The sequence below is a fragment of the Heterodontus francisci genome, chromosome 17, assembly GCF_036365525.1.
Source record: "Heterodontus francisci isolate sHetFra1 chromosome 17, sHetFra1.hap1, whole genome shotgun sequence".
In the NCBI taxonomy this organism is placed as follows: domain Eukaryota; kingdom Metazoa; phylum Chordata; class Chondrichthyes; order Heterodontiformes; family Heterodontidae; genus Heterodontus; species Heterodontus francisci.
Genome location: NC_090387.1, coordinates 59,187,641 through 59,203,049, shown reverse-complemented (window position 1 = coordinate 59,203,049; position 15,409 = coordinate 59,187,641).

Here is a 15,409-nt window from a genome sequence, read left to right as displayed (position 1 = left end):
GCCCAAGCCTGGATATTGTCCAGGTCTTGCTGCATTTCTACACGGACTGCTTCAGTATCTGAGGAGTCACGAATGGTGCTGAACATTGTGCAATCATCAGCCAACATCCTCACTTCTGACCCTATGATTGAAGGAAGGTCATTGATGAAGAAGCTGAAGATGGTTGGGCCTAGGACACTACACTGAGGAACTCCTGCAGTGATGTCCTGGAGCTCAGATGATTGACCTCCAACAACCACAGCCATCTTCCTTTGCGCTAGGTATGACTCCAACCAGCAGACAGTTTTCCCCCTGATTCCCATTGACTCCAGTTTTGCTCGGGCTCCTTGATGCCATACTCGGTCAAATGCTGCCTTGATCTCAAGGGCAGTCACTCTCACCTCACCTCTTGAGTTCAGCTTTTTTGTCCATGTTTGAACCAAGGCTGTAATGAGGTCTGGAGCTGAGTGGCCCTGGCGGAACCCAAACTGAGCATCAGCGAGTAGCTTATTGCTAATCAAGTGCTGCTTGATGGCACTGTTGATGACACCTTCCATCACTTTACTGATGATTGGGAGTAGACTGATGGGGCGGTAATCGGCCGGGTTGGTCTTGTCCTACTTTTTGTGTACAGGACATACCTGGGCAATTTTCCACATTGCCGGGTAGTTGTAGCTATACTGGAACAGCTTGGCTAAGGGTGTGGCAAGTTCTGGAGCACAGGTCTTCAGTACTATTGCTGGAATATTGTCAGGACCCATAGCCTTTGCAGTATCCAGTGCCTTCAGTCGTTTCTTGATATCACATGGAGTGAATCGAATTGGCTGAGGTCTGGCATCTGTAATGCTGGGGACTTCAGGAGGGGGCCGAGATGGATCATCAACTCGGCACTTCTGGCTGAAGATTGTTGCAAATGCTTCTGCCTTATCTTTTGCACTGTTGTGCTGGGCTCCCCCATCATTGAGGATGGGGATATTTGTGGAGCCACCTCCTCCAGTTAGTTGTTTAATTGTCCACCACCATTCATGACTGGATGTGGCAGGACTGTAGAGCTTAGATCTGATCCATTGGTTCTAGAATCTTTTAGGATTCTCCTTTGTCTTATCTGCCAGGGAAATCTCATGGCCCCTTTTCGCCCTCCTAATTTTCTTCTTAAGTGTACTGCTGCATCCCCTATACTCCTCGAAGGACTCGCTTGATCCCAGCTGCCTATATCTGACATATGCCTCCTTCTTTGCCCTGACCAGACCCTCAATATCCCTCGTCAACCAAGGTTCCCTAAATGTGCCAGCCTTGCCCTTCCATCTAACAGGAACATGCTGGCTCTGAGCTCTTCAGATCTCACGTTTAAAAGCCTCCCACTTGCCAGACGTCCCTTGACCTATAAACAGACTCTCCCATTCAACTTTTGAAAGGTCCTGTCTGATGCCATCGAAATTAGCCTTCCTCCAATTTAAGACTTCAACCTGAGGACCAGTCCTATCCTTTTGCATAACTATTTTGAAGCTAATAGAGTTATGTTCATTGGTCCCAAAGTGTTCCCCCACTGACACATCAACCGCCTGCCCAGCCTCATTTCCTAAGAGGAGGTTGAGTGTAGCCCCTTCTCTAGTAGGACCATACACATATTTCTTCCGAAAACTATCCTGGACACACTTAACAAATTCTTCCCCATCTGATCCCTTAGCACTAAGGCAGTCCCAGTCAATATTAGGGAAGTTAAAATCACCTACTATTACAACCCTATAATTCCTACATCTATCTGTGATTTCCCTGCATATATTCTCCTCCAATTCCCTCTGACTATTGGGGGGTCTATAGTATAATCCCATCAAAGTGATCACCCCTTTTTTATTTCTAAGTTCTACTCATATGACCTCGTTGGACGTTCTCCCCGGGATATCCTCTCTAAGTACTGCCGTGATGTCGTCCCTAATCAATAGTGGAACTCCCCCTCCTCTCTTACCTCCACCTCTGTCACGCTGGAATCATCGGTACCCCGGAACATTGAGCTGCAAGTCCTGCCCATCCCTCATCCACGTTTCCATAATAGCTATATCACAATCCCATGTACCAATCGATGCTCTGAGTTCATCTGCCTTACCTGTTAGGCTCCTTGCATTAAAGTAAATGCAGTTTAGCATACCAGACCTTCCATGCTCCCTGTCCTGCCCCTGCCCCTGCCCGGCTGGCCTACTGGTCTTGCTTGCTTTAACCTCTACATTTGCCTCAACTACCTCATCGGAGAGACTACTACTTTGGGTCCCACCCCCCTCCCGAGTAGTACTAGCAGACCTCCCTGCAAGGATATTGGTCCCCTTCCAGTTCAGATGCAACCCATCCTTCTTGTACAGGTCACCTCTGCACCAGAAGAGATCCCAATGATCCAAGTAGCTGAAGCCCTCCCGCCTACACCAGCTCTTCAGTCACGCATTCATCTGTCTTATCCTCCTATTCCTACCCTGACTAGCACGTGGCACAGGGAGTAATCCTGAGATTACAACCCTCGAGGCTTTTTAACCTTCTGCCTAACTCGCTATATTCACTTTGCAGGACCTCATCTCTCTTCCTGCCTATGTTGTTAGTACCAATATGGACCACGACCTCGGGCTGCTCACCCTCCCCTTTCAGAATGTCCTGCAGCCGCTCCGAGACATCCTTGACCCTAGCACCACGGAGGCAACATACCATCCTGGAGTCTCGTTTGCGGCCGCAGAAATGCCTGTCTGCACCCCTTATGATATAACCCCCTATCACTATAGCTCTTCCATCTCTTTTCCTTCCCTGCTGCGCAGCAGAGCCCTCCATGGTGCCACGAACATGGCTGTTGCTGCTTTCCCCCGGGAGGTCATCCCCCCCAACAGTATCCAAAGCGGTATATCTGTTTGAGAGGGGGATGGCCACAGGGGACTCCAGCCTACACCTACTACTCCGTCTGGTGGTCACCCATCCCTTTTCTGCCTGTGCAGTCATTACCTGCGGTGTTACCACGACGTCCTCAGCATCGCGGATGTTCCACAGTGAATCCACCCGCAGCTCCACCTCTGTAATGCGGGTAGCCAGTAGCTGCAGATGGATACACTTGCTGCACACATGGTCATCAGGAACAATGGAAGCGTCCCTAATTTCCCACATAGCACAGGAGGAGCATATCACGGGGCTGAGCTCTCCTTTTGGCTAATTTGATTGACAGCAACTTGTCTGTTTGTCTAGCTTCCAGCCTCTAGTTTGTCTATTTACACAGCTGTGTGATAGGCATTTCAAGTGCTTTTTTAAAAGAGGTTGTTTCTGCAGCCATTCATTAGGCAATTCTTCACACTTGAGTGGTTTTATGAGTTTTTTTAAAAAAACTCAGTTTGAGTGAATGAAAGCCCTTCACAGTTGAATGATTTAATGGGGTTTTGCTTTATAGCTTCAGCTGTGAGTTGCATGAATGGAGGATTCCTGTGTTTTTTGCTGTCGGGTGCCTCCTGTAATGGCACGGACTTCATCAGCATGGGAGGGGAATTGGGTCTTCTCTGTTTTCTTTAAACAGAGGCTTTGAAAGAGATCAAATTTTAGGCACTTGAGCTTTTAGGGGGAAAAAAGCACGATCTGATGAAGGACTTCAAAGCTTTTTTTAAGCAGTATCCCTCGCCCGTCCTCAGAATGACTCACCCGATTTCCTTGCAGACTGTTGTTCAGCTCTGTCTTCTACTGCTTGAGGTAAGTGTTTTCTTCTTTCCCTGTTTGGACCAGTATTTTTCTTTAACTTTCTCTCTTCCAGCTGTAGGGAGGTAGTTTTTAAAAGCTGTTTTATTGTGGTCTTCAAACTTGGATTTTTCTTCTTCTCACCACAGCCATCACCATGCAATGAGAAGCTTCTTTTCATCCCACAGCTGCCACCATGCAATGGGAAGCCTTTTTTAAATGTTGTCTGATGGAACATAAATGAGATGTGTGGAGTTCAGGTTTGTTGAAGATCTCAAACAAGTTCAATAAACAGCTAACTAATATATACAGCACAGAGCTATTTATTGACTGGACTTGCCTCTTGGTGTTACAGTGGCAGAGTGAGACTGGCACTTGGTCATGTGACTACATCCTGGTACTTGGCTCATTAACATACCATCATGCAGGCCATCACCTGCCAAGAATGAGGCACATTAATTTCACCTCATGGACATTAAATTTCAATTTGTTGCTGGGAAGAAGAGAAGGCCTGTTACAAGGGGTTGCCAGGCCCTGGCTGGAAAGACATTTTTGCATATTAACAGACAGTGTGTGTAGACAAAGGACCATTCCCTGACACACACAATACACAAAGCCCGAAGTGGTTATACCAGTCGGTCACATGACTACCCTGCTGGCCAACTTGGGGAGTTTTAAATTGTAGAGACAGTGTTTGAACTGGCAGAAATCCCTTTGTTCCTGGATTGAAAAGACCTCTCCTGGCTGGCTTGCAACAGTCCTTCCTGTCTGCTCCCATCTCTTTCTCATGCAACTCCAAAAACCGACTGAAGACACATGAATCCCAAGAGAGAGAAGTCTGCTGCAGTGAATAGGTTTTAAGAAGAATACTTGGAGACAATGAAAAGCTAGATCTACCTACAAAAGGATGCTACAGTGAGCTCGAAGAACTGTAACAACAAACTTTCCACTTTATTTTTCTTCTGCTCTTTTCTGTCTATTTGCATGCATCGCATATGCATGCTAGCATGGGCGTGTCGTGTATCCATAGGCATCAATCGAATTAGAGTTTAAGTTTAAATACATTTCATATTTCTTCTTTAAGGCTAACAAAGCCTGTTTGTCCTTGTTTCTTTGCCTTATAATTGGAAAATGGTGAACAAGGATTCACCAAGGGGGAGCTAAAAACAGTGTTTTTAAAAAATGAAACCCTGTTAGAATAAGACCAGGTGAAGGCTGAAAGGGAATCCTTGACCTCATTCTCACCTGGTTGTAACAATACTAAGATCTTAAAGGTACATTATTCTTAAAGGGCAATCACACAACAGTTTGCAGTAGAGAAAAGAAGCCAGGGGTTATCTTTGCATACCAAGATGATCCTGGAAAAGTGAGTAGTTTTAGCAGACAACAGGACTTGATAGTGTTGTCGTCCTGTCAGATCTGCTGGGGGATGGCTAAATGAGTTGCCTACCATATCCTTTCAGGTCTGCATCCCTTGGACTTAAGGGAGTGGAGATGAGGGACATACCAGAGGTAACGGCCAGGGTGAGAGAGAGTAATGGTTTATTGGGGACTAGGGCAAAGGTCGAGGTGAGCGTGGGGTTGAGAAAATCAATGGCTGCAGAAAAGTTGGGCAAATGGAAGACCAGTGGCTAGACAGTTGGGATTTTGAAAGTGCAGTTGTAAGTGAATTGGGGGATGGTTTTTTTCCAGGGATGGATACAGGAGGTAGGGTTGGGGCATGGAAAGGGGTTGTGAGTAGTGAGTGATACAAGGAAGTAATTAGAGATGTCCTTATCTGTAATTGATATGATGGGACTAGCAAGACTATGTGAGATGGCAAGGTCAATATACAGGTTAAATATGGTTAAATGGAGCAGCTGTCCTTTATAGAGTCTCTGCTTTCCCTGATTCTAATCTTCTTTCATTCATAGCATTCCTTGCATTAATGAGAAACACACAGAAAATGCATGGTACATATTTACATGAGTTGACCTTATGGAATCATATGAAGATCAGCTCTTCACTCCCTATACAAAGGGTATCACGATGACTCAGTGATCCCAGTTTTATTTATGGTGGGATCGTAGAATTGGCCCTTTTGCTGCTTGATCAATGGAAGCTGTGCCAATCCAGTCTATATATTTATTATCACACAAATTCACTAATATGTTCACTAAAATTTTGAAACTCAAAGGATAAAATGATCTCATAGATCATCTCAGTGCCTTTGCGTATCCTTTCTCATATGATCAAAATAGTCTGCTTTATTTGTAATTCCAATATCGAAAAATATATTCAGGTAAGCTTTTTCGACATACTTTCAGGAAAAGCATTATTAATGACGAAGAAGATTTTTGATTAAATATATGGACATAAGAAAGCAGCTGTACATAAAACAAGTGGTAACAGCTGGGATCAATGTGATTTGACACTTTATGCTGTAAGCTGTTTAACACATGCGGAGGATTCTGAACTAGTCACATGCCCATCTTATGATCTCTTCCTGGAAAGTGAAGGTATTTTAATTTTTAATTTGAGATTAACATGCACTTTGGAAAGAAATCATTTCATTCAAAAAAAGTTTTGTTTCCCTGTTTGGATTAAGATCTAGATTCCTTTTGCAAGGTGCTGCCATAAATGTAAGTTTGTTTCATATCCCATTGTGTAACAAAATAGCCTCAATATCAAAGTATTTATACATTAATAAAAGTTAGATGGATTGTGGTGTAAAAAAACAAATTATCTTCTACTTAAAAAGGTCAGATTCCAATTATATTTAAAGGGTGTAAAAACATTTATGTGGAAGCACATCAGTGAAAATGCAAATGCATTAGTATCAAAGTTCCTTCAGAACCCTTTATTTCCTGACAGTATTATTTTACAATATGTCCTGGCCGCGTTATTTCCCATTAATCCTCTGCTATTATTGTTGGATATATTTACAGAGATTATGTCACACTAAATGGTCCTTTATAATGTACAGACATTTTGCTGTACCAAATGCACAGAGCTGCCTGGCTATCAAATCTGGCCTGACCTCTTGCTTAAAAGAACAGATGGAAATTGAAACAATATTGCCCACATGAATTCCACATTATGGATTATTAAAAATAAAAAGGATATGCAGGGCACTGATTGCAAGAAAATAAATTTATTTTCAATGCAAGATAAACGATTCATGATTAATATTTCAAACTAAATATATTGACATTGTTGCAGTTAAGAAAGGTACTTGGTGTAATAGGATGGAATTATTTATAAAATATTTTGAGTTCATCAAACCAGCAGATATACCAACTTTTTTGATTAACCTTATACATGCTTTAAAGCATGTTGAAGTACATTTGCATCCTCATTACCTTAGTAGTAATCTGGTGGGATGGATGGCCTGGCTATTGTAGAACCCACCTGACTTTTGCATTGGTGGGCTCTCCTATCTTGGCTGCCCTTGTAAGAGACCATGGAAATGGTCACTCACTTCTCTTTTTCTGTGGGATTCTCGTGGCATGAACGGTGTAGCACTGTCTCTTGGGTGACCACATTCTGGCTTCCTTGCTGAGGCAGTGTCTTCACACATTGTTGCTCAGTGAGATCAAAGTTGCTTTGCTGCCAACTGTAAGGAGCTGAATGGCATCAGACTTTGCAGGCCCAGCTCTGTTGCTTGGCCTCCTCAATTTTACCTCCTGCAATGTCCTTTCTTGTAATTTTTGTTCTTCTTTCCTTCATGAAAAGGATATTAGGATTGAATTATGATTAATTTTATGTTCAAAACCATAACATGGCTAAAAATTCAATAACTCCCATTTTTGGGTACGGAAGTCATGATTCGCAAGCAGCCCACGCCTAGTCCTGTTGAGGCAGACAGGACGCAAACTGCGTGCTGCCTCCTCATTTCAATGATTGTAATGTTCAGTCAAGTGCGACCTGTGCTTCTGGCTGGCTGAAGGCTCAAAAGGAGGCCTGGAAGCATGCGTGGCTTGCATGTGTTCCAGCTCATATGTATCTCCTAAAGGCAGCCTGCCCCTCTTAAAGGGGAGCTTTACTAAGTAGAAGAAAGCTGATGATGACTGCCAGTACTGCAATAAGCTGCAAGTAGAAGCTTAACAAATGGAAAACCAGGGAAGAGAGAGGGCTCCAAGCTTCATGTGCTGGAAGCCTTAGTGATGGTTGACTGGAGGAGAAGGGTCATGTTTTTGCGGGGGCCAGGAGACCCTTAAGAAACATTGTCAGAAGGGAATGGGAGTAGGTGGCCAGGGAGGACAAAATCTTGGAATCTGCCCCTGAGGATGTGGAAGCAGTGCCACAAGAAGTGTAATGATCTCATGTGGGTGGTGATGGTCAGTGAATACGTCTTCAGATGGTATCTCATATCCACTGCACCAACCTCTCACACTGCTGAATGCACCACACCTCCATCAGCAGTCCCTAGCAGTCAGGACTCAGGCCTGAAATCCCGATAGTCCACCTCACCTACACAGCCTTTCCAGTGATGCAAGCCTCACGGTCATCTGACACATTCCTGCAGCTATTCAGCTGAGGTAGATACATCATCCAAACACATTGCAACATATTCATTGACATCCTTCCCTCTCTCCTACAAGACAAGGCTGCACACAAACGCAGGAAGGAGAGCAGAACTGGCTTTTCACCCCACCCTCCTGCCCTCTCACCAACCTTCCCCTCTCTGATTTTATGCTTTCAGGCACCCAAGAGCAGCCACCTTCCCAGTCACAGCAGCATCAGAATGGAGAGTGAGAGCAACACCATAGATGGTCGGACACTCGCAGCCACCAGTTCAGATGTTGGCAGTGTGAACTTTAGAGGGTAGTATAGCCATAGAATCTGAAGGCAGTGAGTCACCGGGCACAAGTGGGCAGAGGTCAGGCCAGGGGGAAAGGATAGCTCTTGTGCCAGCTCACCAAAGGGTGAAGTCACAGACAAGTTCTACTACAGGTGACTCAGATGATGACTTAAATGAGGGGAGCAATAGCATGGTAGCTAAATTTGCAGATGGCACAAAGATAGGTAGGAAAGTATGTTGTGAAGAGGACATAAGGAGGTTGCAGACCGATATAGATAGGTTGAGTGAGTGGACAAAAATCTGGCAGATGGAGTATAATGTGGGAAATGTGAAGTTGTTCACTTTGGCAGGAAGAATAAAAAACTAGAGTATTACTTAAACAGAGAATGACTGCAGAACTTCGGGGTGCAGAGGGATCTAGGTGTTCTAGTGCATGAGTCACAAAAAGTTAGTATGTAGGTACAGCAAGTAATAAAGAAGGCTAATGGAATACTATCCTTTATTACGAGAGGAATTGAAAATAAAAATGTTATGCTTCAGTTATACAGGGCATTGGTGAGACCACATCTTGAATACTGTGTGCAGTTTTGGTTTCCTTGTTTAAGGAAGGATGTAAATGCATTGGAGGCAGTTCAGAGGAGGTTTACTAGATTGATACCTGGAATGAGCAGGTTGTCTTATGAGTAAAGGTTGGACAGACTGGGCTTGTTTTCACTGGAGTTTAGAACGGTGAGGGGAGAGTTGATTGAAGTATAGAAGATGCCGAACGGTCTTGACAAGGTGGATGTGGAAAGGATGTTTCCTCTTGTGGGTGAGTCCAGAACTAGGAGGCACTGTTTTAAAATTAGGGGTCGCCCTTTTTGGACAGAGATGAGGAGAATTTTTTTCTCTCAGAGGGTTGTGCGACTTTGGAACTCTCCACCTCAGAAGGCGGTGGAGACGGGGTCATTCATTGAATATTTTTAAGGCGAAGGTAGATGGATTCTTGTTAGGCAAGGGAATCAAAGGTTATGGGGGTAGATGGGAGTGTGGAATTCAGGACACAAACAGATCAGCCATGATGTTATTGAATGGTAGAGCAGGCTTAAGGGGCCGAATGGCCTACTTCTGCTGCAAATTCCTAGGTCTTTGATGGGGCAGCCTATAGGAGAACGCTGATGAACATGCATATCAAGATGCTTGGTGCATTGGCAGACCTGCCAGCCAGTTTCTTGTCATGGTCAAGGAGCATGGAGGAGTCTGGTCCCAAAATGGCAGAGGGCATCACGCAGAGCTTGGAGCCCATCCTTTCCACCGTGGAAGTGATGGCCAGCTCCACGGCAGAACTTGCAGATCCAGCTGTGATGCAGCGTCTGGTGGCTGGTCTCAGCTTCCACTGCCGCACAGGCAGAAGCCACCCTAAATGATTTGTACCAGCCTTGCTTCACAAAGTAAACCTTTGAAAGATTAAAAGAGATGCGTATAAGGGTACTTGTGATAGACGACAATATCCATTCAGGTTACACTTTGATATAGTTAGATATTGGGCAGTACATGCCCAATCCTGAACGGAAGATGCTCACTCGACAAGAATATATATATTGGTAGATTGTAACAGTTAAGTCATTGCTTATAATGCCTTCTGCTCTGCTCTTTATTGGACTTCATCCAATTCTCCTCCAATACCGTGTTCTGAGCTTGAGGGCACATGAATAATTTTGGACATCTGCCTTTGGTTGGTGCTTAATAAACCAAAAAAAAAAATTTTTAGCACAGGGTCTCAACAATTTGAAAGTTAATCTGGTTTGGTCCCAGGAGATGAGGTCCTACATGCAGAGTTTAGGGAGTTAGGAGCCAAGTTAAAAAGTAGGACCTCAAAGGTAGTAATCTGGTTTGGTCCCTTTCAGTGCAGCAGCTTTTTCGGGAGCAGCGTGTGAGCGAGTGAGCAGCTGGGAAAGTCCGTTTGAAAGTAAATTTAATTTCCTTTTGTTTTTCGGCGGAGGCCAGGGGGCTGCTGGGTAAGTAAAACACTAAATATTTGGGCGGTTTAAAATAACTTTCCTTTCAGTGCAGCAGCTTTTTCGGGAGCAGCGTGTGAGCGAGTGAGCAGCTGGGAAAGTCCGTTTGAAAGTAAATTTAATTTCCTTTTGTTTTTCGGCGGAGGACAGGGGGCTGCTGGGTAAGTAAAACACTATATATTTGGGCGGTTTAAAATAACTTTCCTTTCAGTGCAGCAGCTTTTTCGGGAGCAGCGTGTGAGCGAGTGAGCAGCTGGGAAAGTCCGTTTGAAAGTAAATTTAATTTCCTTTTGTTTTTCGGCGGAGGCCAGGGGGCTGCTGGGTAAGTAAAACACTATATATTTGGGCGGTTTAAAATAACTTTCCTTTCAGTGCAGCAGCTTTTTCGGGAGCAGCGTGTGAGCGAGTGAGCAGCTGGGAAAGTCCGTTTGAAAGTAAATTTAATTTCCTTTTGTTTTTCGGCGGAGGACAGGGGGCTGCTGGGTAAGTAAAACACTAAATATTTGGGCGGTTTAAAATAACTTTCCTTTCAGTGCAGCAGCTTTTTCGGGAGCAGCGTGTGAGCGAGTGAGCAGCTGGGAAAGTCCGTTTGAAAGTAAATTTAATTTCCTTTTGTTTTTCGGCGGAGGACAGGGGGCTGCTGGGTAAGTAAAACACTATATATTTGAGCGGTTTAAAATAACTTTCCTTTCAGTGCAGCAGCTTTTTCGGGAGCAGCGTGTGAGCGAGTGAGCAGCTGGGAAAGTCCGTTTGAAAGTAAATTTAATTTCCTTTTGTTTTTCGGCGGAGGCCAGGGGGCTGCTGGGTAAGTAAAACACTATATATTTGGGCGGTTTAAAATAACTTTCCTTTCAGTGCAGCAGCTTTTTCGGGAGCAGCGTGTGAGCGAGTGAGCAGCTGGGAAAGTCCGTTTGAAAGTAAATTTAATTTCCTTTTGTTTTTCGGCGGAGGCCAGGGGGCTGCTGGGTAAGTAAAACACTAAATATTTGGGCGGTTTAAAATAACTTTCCTTTCAGTGCAGCAGCTTTTTCGGGAGCAGCGTGTGAGCGAGTGAGCAGCTGGGAAAGTCCGTTTGAAAGTAAATTTAATTTCCTTTTGTTTTTCGGCGGAGGACAGGGGGCTGCTGGGTAAGTAAAACACTATATATTTGGGCGGTTTAAAATAACTTTCCTTTCAGTGCAGCAGCTTTTTCGGGAGCAGCGTGTGAGCGAGTGAGCAGCTGGGAAAGTCCGTTTGAAAGTAAATTTAATTTCCTTTTGTTTTTCGGCGGAGGCCAGGGGGCTGCTGGGTAAGTAAAACACTAAATATTTGGGCGGTTTAAAATAACTTTCCTTTCAGTGCAGCAGCTTTTTCGGGAGCAGCGTGTGAGCGAGTGAGCAGCTGGGAAAGTCCGTTTGAAAGTAAATTTAATTTCCTTTTGTTTTTCGGCGGAGGCCAGGGGGCTGCTGGGTAAGTAAAACACTATATATTTGGGCGGTTTAAAATAACTTTCCTTTCAGTGCAGCAGCTTTTTCGGGAGCAGCGTGTGAGCGAGTGAGCAGCTGGGAAAGTCCGTTTGAAAGTAAATTTAATTTCCTTTTGTTTTTCGGCGGAGGCCAGGGGGCTGCTGGGTAAGTAAAACACTATATATTTGGGCGGTTTAAAATAACTTTCCTTTCAGTGCAGCAGCTTTTTCGGGAGCAGCGTGTGAGCGAGTGAGCAGCTGGGAAAGTCCGTTTGAAAGTAAATTTAATTTCCTTTTGTTTTTCGGCGGAGGCCAGGGGGCTGCTGGGTAAGTAAAACACTAAATATTTGGGCGGTTTAAAATAACTTTCCTTTCAGTGCAGCAGCTTTTTCGGGAGCAGCGTGTGAGCGAGTGAGCAGCTGGGAAAGTCCGTTTGAAAGTAAATTTAATTTCCTTTTGTTTTTCGGCGGAGGACAGGGGGCTGCTGGGTAAGTAAAACACTATATATTTGGGCGGTTTAAAATAACTTTCCTTTCAGTGCAGCAGCTTTTTCGGGAGCAGCGTGTGAGCGAGTGAGCAGCTGGGAAAGTCCGTTTGAAAGTAAATTTAATTTCCTTTTGTTTTTCGGCGGAGGCCAGGGGGCTGCTGGGTAAGTAAAACACTATATATTTGGGCGGTTTAAAATAACTTTCCTTTCAGTGCAGCAGCTTTTTCGGGAGCAGCGTGTGAGCGAGTGAGCAGCTGGGAAAGTCCGTTTGAAAGTAAATTTAATTTCCTTTTGTTTTTCGGCGGAGGACAGGGGGCTGCTGGGTAAGTAAACACTATATATTTGGGCGGTTTCTGAACCCGAGACACCACACTTGTAGTGTCTCCCACCCGCCCTCCTCCTCTAACCAAAAAAAAGGACTCGGTGGGGTGTTTATAAGGTAAGGCTTTTTCGATTTCTCTGGTTTTATTGTGATTGGTAAAAACTTTTCGTTCCTTTTTCATTTAACTAAGTTTAAACTTAAGATTAAAAATGGCAGGAGATCTCAGACCCGTATCATGCTCCTCTTGCTCAATGTGGGAGCTCAGGGACATGGCTGATGACCCTGACTCCTTCACGTGCAGGAAGTGTGTCCAGCTGCAGCTCTTGTTAGACCGCATGACGGCTCTCGAGCTGCGGATGGACTCACTTTGGAGCATGCGCGATGCTGAGGAGGTCGTGGATAGCACGTTTAGTGAATTGGTCACACCGCAGATTAGGATTGCTGAGGGAGAAAGGGAATGGGTGACCAAAAGGCAGAGAAAGAGCAGGAAGGCAGCGCAGGAGTCCCCTGCGGTCATCTCCCTCCAAAACAAGTATACCGTTTTGGATACTGTTGAGGGAGATGGCTCACCAGGGGAAGGCAGCAGTAGCCAGGTCCATGGCACCGTGGCTGGCTCTGCTGTTCCGAAGGGCGGGAAAAAGAGTGGAAGGGCTATAGTCGTAGGGGATTCGATTGTAAGGGGAGTAGATAGGCGGTTCTGTGGTCGAAAACGAGGCTCCCGAATGGTATGTTGCCTCCCAGGTGCACGGGTCAGGGACGTCTCAGATCGGCTGCAGAACATTCTAAAGGGGAAGGGTGAACAGCCAGTTGTCATTGTGCACATAGGCACTAATGATATAGGTAAAAAACGGGATGAGGTCCTACATGCAGAGTTTAGGGAGTTAGGAGCCAAGTTAAAAAGTAGGACCTCAAAGGTAGTAATCTCAGGATTACTACCAGTGCCACGTGATAGTCAGAGTAAAAATGAAAGAATAGTCAGGATGAATGCGTGGCTTGAGAGATGGTGCAGGAAGGAGGGGTTCAGATTTTTGGGACATTGGGACCGGTTCTGGGGGAGGTGGGACTATTACAAATTGGACGGTCTACACCTGGGCCGGACTGGAACCAATGTCCTTGGAGGTGCTTTTGCTAACGCTGTTGGGGAGGGTTTAAACTAATGTGGCAGGGGGATGGGAACCAATTGAGGTCAGTTGACAGTAAGGAGGTAGTAACAAAAGCCTGTAAGGAACTAGATAATGAAGTCAGTGTGACTAAGGGGAAGAGCAGGCAGGGAGCAGATGATGAATATAAAGGGACTGGTGGCCTGAGGTGCATTTGTTTTAATGCAAGAAGTGTAGTAGGTAAGGCAGATGAACTTAGGGCTTGGATTAGTACCTGGGAGTATGATGTTATTGCTATTACTGAGACTTGGTTGAGGGAAGGGCATGATTGGCAACTAAATATCCCAGGATATCGATGCTTCAGGCGGGATAGAGAGGGAGGTAAAAGGGGTGGAGGAGTTGCATTACTGGTCAAAGAGGATATCACAGCTGTGCTGAAGGAGGGCACTATGGAGGACTCGAGCAGTGAGGCAATATGGACAGAACTCAGAAATAGGAAGGGTGCGGTAACAATGTTGGGGCTGTACTACAGGCCTCCCAACAGCGAGCGTGAGATAGAGGTACAAATATGTAAACAGATTATGGAAAGATGTAGGAGCAACAGGGTGGTGGTGATAGGAGATTTTAATTTTCCCAACATTGACTGGGATTCGCTTAGTGTTAGAGGTCCAGATGGAGCAGAATTTGTAAGGAGCATCCAGGAGGGTTTTCTAGAGCAGTATGTAAATAGTCCAACTCGGGAAGGGGCCATACTGGACCTGGTGTTGGGGAATGAGCCCGGCCAGGTTGTTGAAGTTTCAGTAGGGGACTACTTTGGGAATAGTGATCACAATTCCGTAAGCTTTAAAATACTCATGGACAAAGACGAGAGTGGTCCAAAAGGGAGAGTGCTAAATTGGGGGAAGGCCAACTACACCAAAATTCGGCAGGAGCTGGGAAATGTAGATTGGGAGCAGCTGTTTGAAGGTAAATCCACATGTGATATGTGGGAGGCTTTTAAAGAGAGGTTGATTAGCGTGCAGGAGAGACATGTTCCTGTGAAAATGAGGGATAGAAATGGCAAGATTAGGGAACCATGGATGACAGGTGAAATTGTGAGACTAGCTAAGAGGAAAAAGGAAGCATACATAAGGTCTAGGCGGCTGATGAAAGACGAAGCTTTGAAAGAATATCGGGAATGTAGGACCAATCTGAAACGAGGAATTAAGAGGGCTAAAAGGGGTCATGAAATATCTTTAGCAAACAGGGTTAAGGAAAATCCCAAAGCCTTTTATTCATATATAAGGAGAAAGAGGGTAACTAGAGAAAGGATTGGCCCACGAAAGGACAAAGGAGGAATGTTATGCTTGGACTCAGAGAAAATGGGTGAGATTCTAAACGAGTACTTTGCATCGGTATTCACCGAGGAGAGGGACATGACGGATGTTGAGGTTAGGAACAGATGTTTGATTACTCTAGGTCAAGTCGGCATAAGGAGGGAGGAAGTGTTGGGTATTCTAAAGGGCATTAAGGTGGACAAGTCCCCAGGTCCGGATGGGATCTATCCCAGGTTACTGAGGGAAGCGAGAGAGGAAATAGCTGCGGCCTTAACAGATATCTTTGCAGCA